Raw genomic sequence first — 12,840 nt, 5'->3', positions numbered from 1 at the left:
CCTCGACGCAGCATACACGCAGAAAAGGCAGCTATTGCCTGCCTTGGCCGTGTCCCTCCAAGCCAGGGCACGGGCGAGGCACCAGGCCGTGTTCACATCTGGCCACACCAGACACCACAATGCAGTGGACTGCTCCTCTACTGATCTTTCGAGAGAAATGTGGTTAATTATTCACGGTTTCTTCCCGGGCCGGCCATCTCAAGCTCGCGGGCCATTTTGGGGGAAGGAGACGAGACGGGTATGGAAGGTGGAATTGCGCACCGATTCTGCGACGCCGACGGGTGGCGATGATGATAAGGTAAGACCCGTATCACACCTCATCGCAGCAGCCAGCTAGCGAGAGCAACAACATTGACTGACACGTAGTACGTCGGGTCAATTCTCGGACCAGGAAACGGCTAAGCCGCCATCCACTCATGATGCCTCCGATCTCCTGATCAACCAGCCCTCGGATCAGAGTTCCTAGGAGTACAGTGAAATTGAGTCATAACGTACGCACTATACATGTAAACTGTACTCAGTGTGCTTGAGACTTTGAGTAACTTTTTTTTTCTTTGCGGGAACAGATTTGAATTACTAGTTGCATACGTTTTGTTTTATGCTGCGTGTTACTCGGGCTAGCCATAGCCTGTGGCTGATCTGCACGTTGCATGTGTTGCTGTCAGATCTGGCCGTACGTATTAGACAGCTAGGACTGGCCCCACCGTGATAAGGCGGCCTGGTTATTGAACAAAGGAGGTCCACCGGCCGATCTGGCAAATGAGAGGCCAGGTAGGTGGCAATGTCGTTCCATGTCATTCTAGAACCAGCTGGTTCTCGCGCCTGCGATTGCCTAATTAGCTACGTAACCATGACACGTGCCGCCTATTCCATGGCTGTAGGACTCTGGTTACCACTACAATTTTTCTGGCCGGGGATGATGCATCGCCATGACTGGCTTACTTCAGCTTAAACAACAAGCCACGAACAATAATTTAATCATGATTACCTCTGTATGCATGCACCGTAATTTGGGGCCATTCAACTGCTGGGGTGGGCAGCCAGGCCCGTAAAGCCTCCGTATTCGTCCGTTGATGTAGCAAAGCTCTTAGCTACGTGGACCAGAGCGGCTCTGTGTTCAGATGATACATAATCCCTTCCGTAAAGAAATACTCCTATAAGAGTATAGATCACTACGCTCTTATATATATATATATATATATATATTTGTTTACGAGGGAGTACATGCATGGACGATGCATCACTGCGTCACTTCAGCTTGAACAACAAAGCGACAAGTAGCAATTGCACTTCGTCGACATAGTTTTTAATTCAGTTGCGTTGAACCCATTCAGTAACGCCATGTAGCTACGTGGATGGATCAGAGCCGCCCAGTGCTCAACCACTACAATACTACATGATCTTGAAGGAAAAGATCATGCATCGTGACAGGCATCCAGGATAAAAGAGAAATGGTAAGAGAGAACATAACAGGCCAGTAGTTTTTCCTGCCTGAAAGAAACTCCATCCATCAACTTTCTTGTGATTTGCAGCTAGCTAGCGCTATCGTCATCACACACCATTCATCGCCTACCCTAGCAAGCCGGGAGGATCGACGACTATCATCGATCACAGCGCGAAAAAGGATCGACGTGCATGCGTCGGCGCGTCGGCGTATGTACACGCGCATGTGCTCGCATACGAGCAAGGCCACGGCAGCGCATGCATGCGCCGGCCACGACCGCGACATCTGTCTCCCTCGAGAATATCCTGCGCTGTGCGTGCGTGTGCGCGGCCACAGTGCCGGCGCGTGTCCTGCCTCGATCTTACGCTTTACACCATTGTACTGCTCCGCTCGAAAATATATACCGCCCGTGAAAGGGACGGGATGCCGCCACAGGAAGGAAACTGTGGGGTTAGTTCCTCCAAAGAAGAAGGTGGAAAGCAGAGGTGTCACCGGATCTCCTGGTTACGCTGATAGTGGTATCATACCTCGAACGAACCCCATTTTTCCAGCGGCGTCGATGGAGCAAGGAGGCGGTAGACATCATTCTGTCGGCCGGTAGACCACTCGGGTTACCCTCTTCCGGCACAAGAGAGATCGGTTGACCAACGCGCGCGTGTAGAATAAATGCTTTGCTAAGGTCACGGGTTGCCGACTTGCCCTATGTCGAGCACCGAGGCGAGCTGAGAACTAGGCTGTAGCCTAGTGGCAAGGATGGGCGGCGGCGCACGTTGCGGCCAGGGTTCGAATCCTGTCAGGGTCGAATTTCTGGTTCCTCATTCGGGTGGGCTTCATCTTATTTTTTTTTCTTCATCAGCACTGAGGCGAGCTTGATTCGATGGCAGGCACCCTGCTTTTGACGATGCATTTCTTTTGTCGGAGAAAATCGGGGTCCCACTTTTGGCGCCCACCCCGCTGCCCCGCGGCTGAGGCCAAGCAGCGGACTGGAGGCACCCATCTACCTCTCGTTTATCCAGAGAATCTCTAGACTGCGATATATATCCATCACCGGCTAATTTTCCGAAATAATACCTGCATGCACTTTTGAATGGATGACACAACAACATGCACTGCCGTAATATCAGTGCACCGACCACATCCTGGCATTGCGCGCCCTTTTCAATAAAAATATCACACTCCATCCAGTTTTTTGAATTTTAGGTTTTTTTTTCTTGCGGGGTAGTTGTAAAGCATTTCTTTTGTCGGAGAAAATCGGGGTCCCACTTTTGGCGCCCACCCCGCTGCCCCGCGGCTGAGGCCAAGCAGCGGACTGGAGGCACCCATCTACCTCTCGTTTATCCAGAGAATCTCTAGACTGCGATATATATCCATCACCGGCTAATTTTCCGAAATAATGCCTGCATGCACTTTTGAATGGATGACACAACAACACGCACTGCCGTAATATCAGTGCACCGACCACATCCCGGCATTGCGCGACCTTTTCAATAAAAATATCACACTCCATCCAGTTTCTTGAATTTTAGGTTTTTTTTCTTGCGGAGTAGTTGTAAAGCATTTCTTTTGTCGGAGAAAATCGGGGTCCCACTTTTGGCGCCCACCCCGCTGCCCCGCGGGCTGAGGCCAAGCAGCGGACTGGAGGCACCCATCTACCTCTCGTTTATCCAGAGAATCTCTAGACTGCGATATATATCCATCACTGGCTAATTTTCCGAAATAATACCTGCATGCACTTTTGAATGGATGACACAACAACATGCACTGCCGTAATATCAGTGCACCGACCACATCCCGGCATTGCGCGACCTTTTCAATAAAAATATCACACTCCATCCAGTTTCTTGAATTTTAGGTTTTTTTTCTTGCGGGGTAGTTGTAAAGCATAACAGCCTAGACAATGTTAAAGTCTCTCTCAGATTTATCATCCATTGTAAACTAACCGAATTTTGGGGCAGCAGGCTTACGAGTGCCGTTAGAATTTACTCCAGCCATGTCTACACCGTCCTACATTGTCAACTCTATCGTCTCATTAAGCCACTTGTGTCATGCTTTGCACGGCATGCATGATAGCCGGCCATACAACTATTTAGTATTTTTTTTAAAGAAAAGTAAAGGCTGTCACGTTATCTTCCTTTTTGCTAAGATACTGCAGGGGCTATGTGTGACCCACCATTACGCGACATGCGACACAATGTGGATTCCGCACGAAGAGGGACATGTAACAAACCAAAGCATTTTTATGAACTCGTTTTTTTTTCAGGGATTTTCATGAAGTCATTAATAATTGCATTACTCTGTGCAACCCACATCTATTTAAGGCATTGGCTCGTCGCCTCATACTTAGCCTCAGGGCCTTTTCTAGGCTTTGTTTTCTATTTTTCTCCTCACTTCATGTAACTTACTGATTTTGTTTTATTACTGGAAAAATACCGTAGGACTATTGTTCTACAAGTTCTACGGTTTGCGGGTAAAAAAAAACCACATCTATTTTGCAGCGACCCAGAATCATGTCGTGGATTAATCCTGATTTAACATGTAAGCCATTCATAATGACCTACGAGCCTAAGAAGGCACATTGACACACCGTTACGTACGTTGGACATCAAGATCATTGCTTCCCCACTTGACATGCAATGTGTTATTAGTCTTTCTTCTGACCTCTCGCGCTCATAAGGAAGACGTTCTGCGTTTAGAATGGCATCCATTTTTTTGGTCAACGAGAGTATGGAGGATGGCCCACACGTATTGAACTTATCCATCTTTCACTATGCTAATCTCACACAGAAGTGTTTGTCAATCATCATGGAGGTCGTCCTCTTGGCTAGTAAATCTTCATAGAAATTAGAATCAAATGCACGAGATAAGCATCTCTTGCATTGTTAGAATAAAATCATAGGCTGTCGAATCTTTATTGTACACAATGTGTTCTTCTCAGCAAATACACAATGTTATATTCGATGGTATGTCGACAGACAGCTACATGAAACCTCATAACCAATGCAAAGAATTAGGAGGAGTGTGTATGTCCTCCTAGGAGCACTTGCTTCTCACACATATCATGAATGTGCCCTTGGGGAGAGGACACCCCGCTAGCAAATATGTTCGCATCAAACAATGGTCCTTGAGATGCAAACCCCAACCTTCTCGAATGGAGTTGTTATATCCAAGTCCTGTAGTAGAGGTCACAACTGAACAACAAATGCCGACATACTGCTACATCCGTCTATTGAGAAAAGAACATATTTCACATCACAAATCACGATCGGCAATGTTAGTTGGTATGAATGTATAGCGGTGCAAGTATGTCCTCCTAAGAACACAAACTGTCGTCACTTGGAGCATGCATACTTGTAAATCTATATTCAAAGTGTGTCCTTGATTGTTTAGCATATTTATCACATAGATGATTTGTTGGAGAATGTCGTTATAAGTTTTTCCTATTTATGATTGCCATCATACAAAATCCCATGTTCTCATTTCCACAATTTCATTGAAAAAAGTTGCATTGGTTGTCTAGAAAATTTATCTTTGTAGATTCCCGTGTGTATGTCTTTCGATGCATAACCTCGTCGCAATTCTATGTTTTACTAGTCCATAGGTACGCGTGCACAAATGAAAGACCCCCCATTTGTTAGGTGAGAGGGGTGGGAGGTCATCATGTGAATTTGAGTCCATCTGAACCTCTTGCATGACAACAGTGCCAAATCATGCATACAAAGCTCCAAAAAAGATATAGCATAAATTGTGGCATATAGAGGATCGCTATAAACACATAAATCTGATATCTGACAAAATTTAATCACCCAATGTTAATTATTACTGTAAAAATAAATTACAGCGAGTTACATAACTAGCAGTATAGCTAACTACATAGTCTCATAACTATGCAAGAATAATAATTTGTTTCGGAGTTGTCAGTCCGAGCCCATATACCCAGGGATGAACAGTGAATTCAAAACAAATACTAAGAAAATCAAACAATCCTGTCTTCTTGGCAAGCAAACATTGTCCGCAGATTTTCAATGCATGCTCATGGTTAAAAGACGCGAACATGTTTGTTGTCATTTTTGCAATTTCTTTTTAACTTTACTTTTCATCCGAGCCAAAGAACCATCTCATGTTTGTTGTTCATTTGTCAACTCGCAAATAATTAATTGCATGTATGTGTGTTGGAGAGCAACGTCAGATTTTTTTTCCCGTTAAGTTGTCCAGCCCTTGCTTTTTCAATAGAAAATGTTTAATTGCATGGTAATACGTGCCTCATTCATATTATAAAGATTAAAGTACAAGTCATGTAAGGCCCGACATGACGCAACTGGAAAGATAGTAGAACATCTCTGAGCTTGACACTAACGCTCGTCACCTGTTTTTGACACCACCACAGGAGCCACCGAAGAAAAGAATGACGGATCACGTCCTCACCCAAGCTCTACGTGGCTCCATCGCTGATATGCAGTTTTGCGTACCTCCAAGGCGGCTCATCAAAAGTGAAGCCCTTGCCGTTTTACGAATCAGACCAGGGCAACACCCCAGACACGTCATTGAACTCCACACCTGGCACCCCACCACGACTAAGACGCGGAAGGGGAAAACCATACCTGCTACCCACGAACCACGAACCGAGCACACATTCCGTCTTCCAAATGTCGTCGGTACAGACAACAATCTACATCCGCTCCTAGACTATCTCCCAAGCTCCATGCCGACGCTGGAGGAAACGCCGTCGCAACGCGGGGCCAGTACACAGGTCCACTACGAGGATACCGCCGCCGCCGCCACATCATCCTTGCTTGAACGGACTGGTTTTTAAATCCATCCTCAACTTAGAGTTCAGAAGGAATCCTGAAGTATTACTTTCAGAAATATGCGCGGCTTCCCCATCAGTTTTTTGGCAATATAGGGCTAAACTTTAGTATTTACCAATATGAAATGTAGCGAATCAACCTGTGGTTGGATGGTCAGATGGACAGTGGTATCCCCAGTCCATCAGGATTCAATTCCTGGTGCTCGCATTATTTCTGGATTTATTTTAAGATTTCTGGTGATGCGCTTTCAGTGGGAGGAGACGTTCCCGTCGACGATGATGTGCCCTCATAGAGGTAGGATGTGCATGTGTGCGTTCATATGAGTGAGTGCATGCGCATATGTATGAACGCTTGCGTTTGTACTGTGTTAAAAAAAGTAAGCTGAAATGTAGATTTTTTATGAAAAAGAATGAAGTTTCCCCCTAGGAAAGAGATGCCTTTAAAAGCCGTTTTGGAAGTAAATCTAGAGGCTTTGTAGCATAAGAAGGTGCAACCAGAGGAAGATCTATGCGAGGGAAAATCTTTTTGGCTAGAGTATGGGCCGGGAGATTCTTGAGGCTAGGAAAGTGCTTGATCTTGCAAGGGCCGAGGCTAGACGTGAGGTTGAAGAAATCTGCTAGAACAGGCCTAATCATCCAATGTCCTGGGCGTTCAGGTAAATTCTTGGCTTCAACGGCCTCAACCAATGTCCTGCAAGGAAATCAAGCTCCAAATCAAAGTCTTGACAACTGATGTTGCAACAAGTAATCCCGAAGCTTCTGCCTGCAAAACCGAATGCACGTTTGTGGATGGCGCCTTGTATGAGTATTGGATGAGTAGTAAGTGACGGGAACATTTGGTTCATGTGTGTATATACACCCTATATAAAAAATAGTAATTACAAAAAAGTCAGGAAAATCTGTTTTTTTTCTAAAATAAACTTGACATTTTGTTGTATTCGTATACATTTTTTGGGCAAGTCAAAAATTCCATGGTATTGTTGGTGGGAAAAATCAAAATCAACACAATAGAGGTTACTATTTACACTTTTTGTCCTTGAGATTTTGTTTTTTGCCCTGAAGTCGATGGAAACTTTTTTCTTCGTGAAACTTTTAATACGAGCACGACAGAAAGGTCAAGTTTATTTCAAAAGTTTTTCAAAAAAAATGACATTTTTTTAAAATTACTAAAACAATTGTAATTAGGGATCATGATGAACCAAGGGTACTTAAGCTCATTCCTTATAAATACTCCGTGAGAAGCTTCGTCTGTTGAGTCTGAGTTGAACAAATACCTCATGCAGCCTTCGCCTCCCGTCCTAAAAAATGCTTAGTGTTTCTCTGCCTCCCGTCAAGGCCGCCGCTGGTCCTCCTCGTCTCCGATGGCCGTTGAGATGCGGTGGATCCCGGCCCTTGTCGGTGGAAGGGCTTCCTTTTTAGACGTTTTTTTAAATTTTGTTATGGTTTGTGTCCTATTCAGGAAGATGAGATGTCGGCGGCTCCTGAAGATGGAATAAGGTTCTCCCTGCTTATCCCTCGATGGTGTGTCTAGTATCATCAGTGGGTGTGTGGAGGTGTGTCTCCGTTGGATCTGTCTATGGTAGATATGCTCCTCGTTCGTCTACGTTTGTATGTTTTCAGGTTGAATCTTTCCAATATACTCTACTCTTCATTGGCGACGGTTGTCGTTCTAGTGCGATGTCCTCATTGGGCCTTAGCATGACGACTTCCCAACTGTATATTACAATAAGGTTTGCCCGGCTCCGGCGAGGGAGGGAAGATGACAGCGGCATGCCTTCGGCTCGCATTAGTGCTTGTAGTCATCGCTAGTTAGTTAAGGATCTGTATGTAATTTATATTTTTTTTTGTGTTTGATGTACTACCATCATTAAAGATGAATATTAGATCGTAAGTTTCACGAAAAAAAAAATCTGCATTAAGCATCGGTTTTTTTTTTTTGCATTAAGCATCGGTTTCGTGGCATGGATTACCCGCATTGGACTCCGATTTTTCTTTCTGAAAAAAGAGATCATACCACGTCCAAACCACGCACGGCACGGCACGGGCGCGACGGCGGTCTCAAACGGAGAGCCGCCGAGCATGAACGTGCACCCGTCAGCCACACGCCCCGTGCGTTGATCTCCTTTGACTTGAGCCCACTCCACGACGATGGCGACGTGTAGGTCGATGTGTCCGATCGAGCTCGCATCGCTGGCGGATTAGCCCGCGCACCCCCGCCCCGCTGGCACGCCTTGTCGGGATCCTCCCGTCGTGAGAGGTGCGCGCACCGGCACCGGCAGCGAGAGATGAGATCCATGGCTACCGATCGAGGGTGGCGTAGCCAACTAGGGCTGCACATGCCGATGCCGTATACGGCACATGCATGCACGCGAAAACAACAACGGAGCCGATCAGGTCATGCATGTTCGTCGGACCTGGTCCGATCCTACTCTGCATCATGCCAAAGACGACTCAAAGGAGACGGCACCGAGGACCATGCGATGCGTGCGTAGTGGGGTGCCGGCTAGGCGTGTCTGTGATAAGCCGAGCTGGACACACGTAGCCGTGCACTGATCATCCAGTGATAAGCCCACGACCGTGAACTATCGACCCTGCTGTTTTTTCTTGAACATTTCTCCAATAATTGGGGCATTAGCTTTGATCTTTCTATTACTCCCTCCATTTCACAATGTAGTGCCTATAGATTTTTGTGAAAGTCAAACTTTATCAACTTTGATCAAGTGTATAGAGAAAATTGTCTACATCTACAATATCAAACATGTACATTCTGAAAATATAACTCACCATGTATTCAATGATATTCATTTGGTATTCTAGATGTACCTGCTTTTCTCTATAAACATGATCAAAGTTTGTAGTGTTTGATTTTTGTAAAAGTTTATAGGCACTATATTATAAAACGGAGGGAGTAGTGAATAAACGCAACAACAAAAAAAACGCAACAGTTGCCGACTAAAGCGTTTCTGTCGCTTGTGCTGCCGAAAGAAACATAGGCGAGGACTACACGGCGGTCTCAGGCCGTCCGATGCAGGAGCGTCAAAACAGCTAGCACCGATTTCAAAAAAAAAAAAAAAACAGCTAGCACCGCACGGCCGAAACGTACTACGTCGTCCGATGGCTCCTTTCTATGCGGCCGCTGTATGTGTCGTCGACGATACACGCTCGAACAACACAGGCCGACCGGGCGGGCGTCTCCTCCCATCGTCTCAGGTCCTGATGACTGCTGCTGCCCGCACTGCACTGCACCCCGGCGATGCACGTGGAACACGCTGATTCCCCCTCACTCGCGCAACGCACACCGGCACGCGCGCCAATATGTACGCAGGCACAGTGGCGCACACCCATGGTCTCGATCATGGGACGGCACGTACGTGACAAAAGCCGCGTCCGAGGACATGATGCGGCCCGGCATCTGCCGACCGGTCTAATACGAGTGGCGGACAAATTCACTGTTTTGACCCTTACGTAAAACTTTAACTCGATTTGACCTTGATTATGATTTCTTTTTATCTAACCCTTTTACTATCGCCGTAGATGTTGGCGTTAGGATATAACGAGCTACCACCATGGTCAACGGCACGTGGCGACGACGTGGCTGGCTACCGCCGTAGCAGTTGGCGGTAGCTACATGGCCGAGTTCAATGCTATAAATAGAACACGCTGCCTACTCATACTGAAATGTGCCATGGCTTGTTGGCAATGGTGTGCTAAAACAAGAAAATGTTTCCATTTTCTTTATTTTTTACCATACTAAAAAGATTTAGAGCATTTGATGTATTTTTGTGCAAGCCTCACATATACGCGCATACACAAACACTTTACCCCTATGAGCACCTCCGAAAGACTGAGCCGGCATATCATCTTGAGATTTCACGAAGTCACCGCAGGCGTCTTGTAATCGACGAGAACGTCTCCTCCCACTGAACACATATAGCTGAAAATCCTGCAATAAATTCATGATAAAAGCGAGCATCAGGACTTGAACCCTGATGTGCTGGGAATACCACTCTCCATATAACCATCCAACCACAGATTGGTTCGCTAGAGCACTTGATGTTAAAAATTGTTTGGAGTACCACTCTCATATGTGTGAGCTATATTCATATAGCAATAATATATGAATGCACTTCCACTTCCATACGTGTGCAATTTAATTATATTGGTGGATGTGATTTATAATTTATGCGAAGATCTGAATCAAATTGTATTATTAATTAATGTAATTATCTTAGACCGGTTCGATAACAAAAACAAATGAAATTACTTAGCGTACGACAAACTCTTATCCAATTTCGGCACGATTAATTGATAGATCGTGAAGATGATGAATGAAGATGCCACAAATGGTGTGTATTCTTCATCATATAGAAGAGGTTTATTTCCCCTAAAGAAAAGAGGTTTATTTTATCGTCCGTGAAGCAACGTGTAAGAGAAATAATCCATGCTCTAAACACTATGAACCCAAGATTGTAATGCCCAAACAAATTTTATTACTACCATTTATAATGTCTTTTCTTAATTAATGCTCCCCCGTCCCAAAATAAGTGTCTTAACTTTATAGTAAAGACGAAGGAAGTATTATTTTTTAGTAATATTATTTTGTTTCCATATTTGGACGTAGTACAGTATCCATACCGAACCTGTGGTTTCACTAATAGAGACCTTCCAATTGGTAATACTAATATCATTCGATTTGATCTAACAGATTAACAACTCGTATTACTTTGGGACCATCTCGAAATTCCTCAGATGTTTATATCTTTTGAGATTTTTCTAAAACTAGCTATGGATAAGTAAAATAATTTTTTTACAATAATTTTGATCAAACATTTTTTAATAGTTACAGATAAATAAATGAAATATTTTTGACAATAATTCTTATCTAACATTAATTAGACATTGTTTTAATTTTTATTAGGCAAAAAGATAAAATAAAAATATGCAGTTGGCATGATTCGAACACATGACGGCCTTCTCTTACCCCTGACGCCCGAGCCAGTGAGCCATTATATAGTACTAGATTTGTATCGCGCCTTGGCGCGAGGGTGCCGGTCCAAACGTTTGGTCAAGCGGTAATGCCAAGTTAGTAGTAGTGTTTGTGAGTAATGATCTACATGACACTTTTGTAAATAACGATCTAAAAATGTTTGTGGGTATCATGGGTTTATAGGAACAACTTGCTTCCATGTTTGTGGCCGGAACAAGTGTATATCAGAAACTTTAACTACAACACGGTAGACATGTACATGACCAAGCAAGAAATAGGAAGTGGAACTGTGGCCGTATTAAGTAAAGCAAGCACCAGCCAATTACATATAAGTTTGTATTCATCCTCGGCACTATCCAGGATGAACAGACTGCAACATCTGCTGTCCTTCGACATTGTGTGGAAGCATGGAGGAAACCTCGGCATTGCACTAAATAAAGACACATTAGTATACAGGAAAAAGGATAGAGAAAAAGACACATTAGTACACATAAAAAAGGATAGAGGGATAAAGTTCATGATGAATTGAAGCATGAATATTCTGAATTAGTGTATCGCCAAACAAAGTATTTTTCACATAAATAAAAATGTCCGGAAGTTAAAAAAAAGTCATGTTGCGAGTGTTTACTGATTCACAGTATATGCCTAATTAGTTGTCACCAAGAATAGGCAAAATCATACAGTCCCAACCAAACTATCAAGCGGTCTTTGACAAAAGAGCGCCTAAAATTCTGAACAATAAGCATTAAGCAGGTTAAAAACTTCTGAAGGGAAAATAATTATAGAAACCGACTCCAATTGATTGATAAATTTTAAGAATACAACCTTCTAGTTGACACAATGTCAGCAGGAACGGCCGCTCATCTTGACACGAACGTCACATGGACTTTCACAATCTAACAGTGAAAGGAAACAGGTCAAGGAATCGAGTAGAAGAGGAAAAAGGCATCGATACGGCCACTGACCTCCACATCCAGATCCATGGCCCTCTATCCTCACAGCATAATGCCAAGCATATCACATCCGCCTCCTCTATCTCTGTTTGTCCTTCTCGACAGAGAGAAACCACTTCCCTTCCCCTATGCCAAGTAATATCATTACAAATAGGATCAGAACGGGACTTGAAACTACAGAGGTTGGAGAAGGTGAAGGGAAGGGGAATTATACCAGGCACTGACCTTCTGGGAGCTGAATCAGCAAAGGATCTAAAGGGTCACAGTTAAGGTACAGTGCTAACGCCGACAACAACCATGGGTGCTTGTTCCCATGGAACCTCTCTTCAGCTGCTGCTAGGGAGTCTCGTGGAGTAGCAGGCTGAGCAGCTCATCCTGGACAGCAGCAACAACGTCGTGGACGGCTCGACCAAACAGCGAACGTGTCGCCCCCCACTGATCCAGCTGCGAGACGATGAAGGAATCAGGAACATGTAAGTGAAAATAATGTGGTTATCCCTCGAGCCCTAGGAATAATCTAAGTGAAATAGGAGATAGTGTGTGATTAGCATATGCTTCCTCGATAAAAACAACAAAGCAGCAGTAGTTTATGTTATAAGTTTATGAACATTTGTTTTCTATCATGATTTGTCCGATGGAAGCAATGCGGCAT

General features: G+C 44.4%; 1 long non-coding RNA gene across 1 annotated transcript; it reads right to left on the bottom strand.

Annotated features, from left to right (window-relative positions):
* Positions 1–11,938: 11,938 nt before the first annotated feature.
* LOC123040734 (uncharacterized) lies at positions 11,939–12,291 on the bottom strand. Its single transcript, XR_006418246.1, has 3 exons — positions 12,201–12,291; positions 12,061–12,131; positions 11,939–11,966 (listed from the first exon to the last, which is right to left on the bottom strand). It is a non-coding gene; the product is annotated as an uncharacterized lncRNA (long non-coding RNA).
* Positions 12,292–12,840: the final 549 nt, after the last annotated feature.

This window comes from Triticum aestivum, chromosome 2B, assembly GCF_018294505.1.
Source record: "Triticum aestivum cultivar Chinese Spring chromosome 2B, IWGSC CS RefSeq v2.1, whole genome shotgun sequence".
NCBI classification, from domain to species: domain Eukaryota; kingdom Viridiplantae; phylum Streptophyta; class Magnoliopsida; order Poales; family Poaceae; genus Triticum; species Triticum aestivum.
This window is presented reverse-complemented; position numbering and strand designations above follow the sequence as displayed.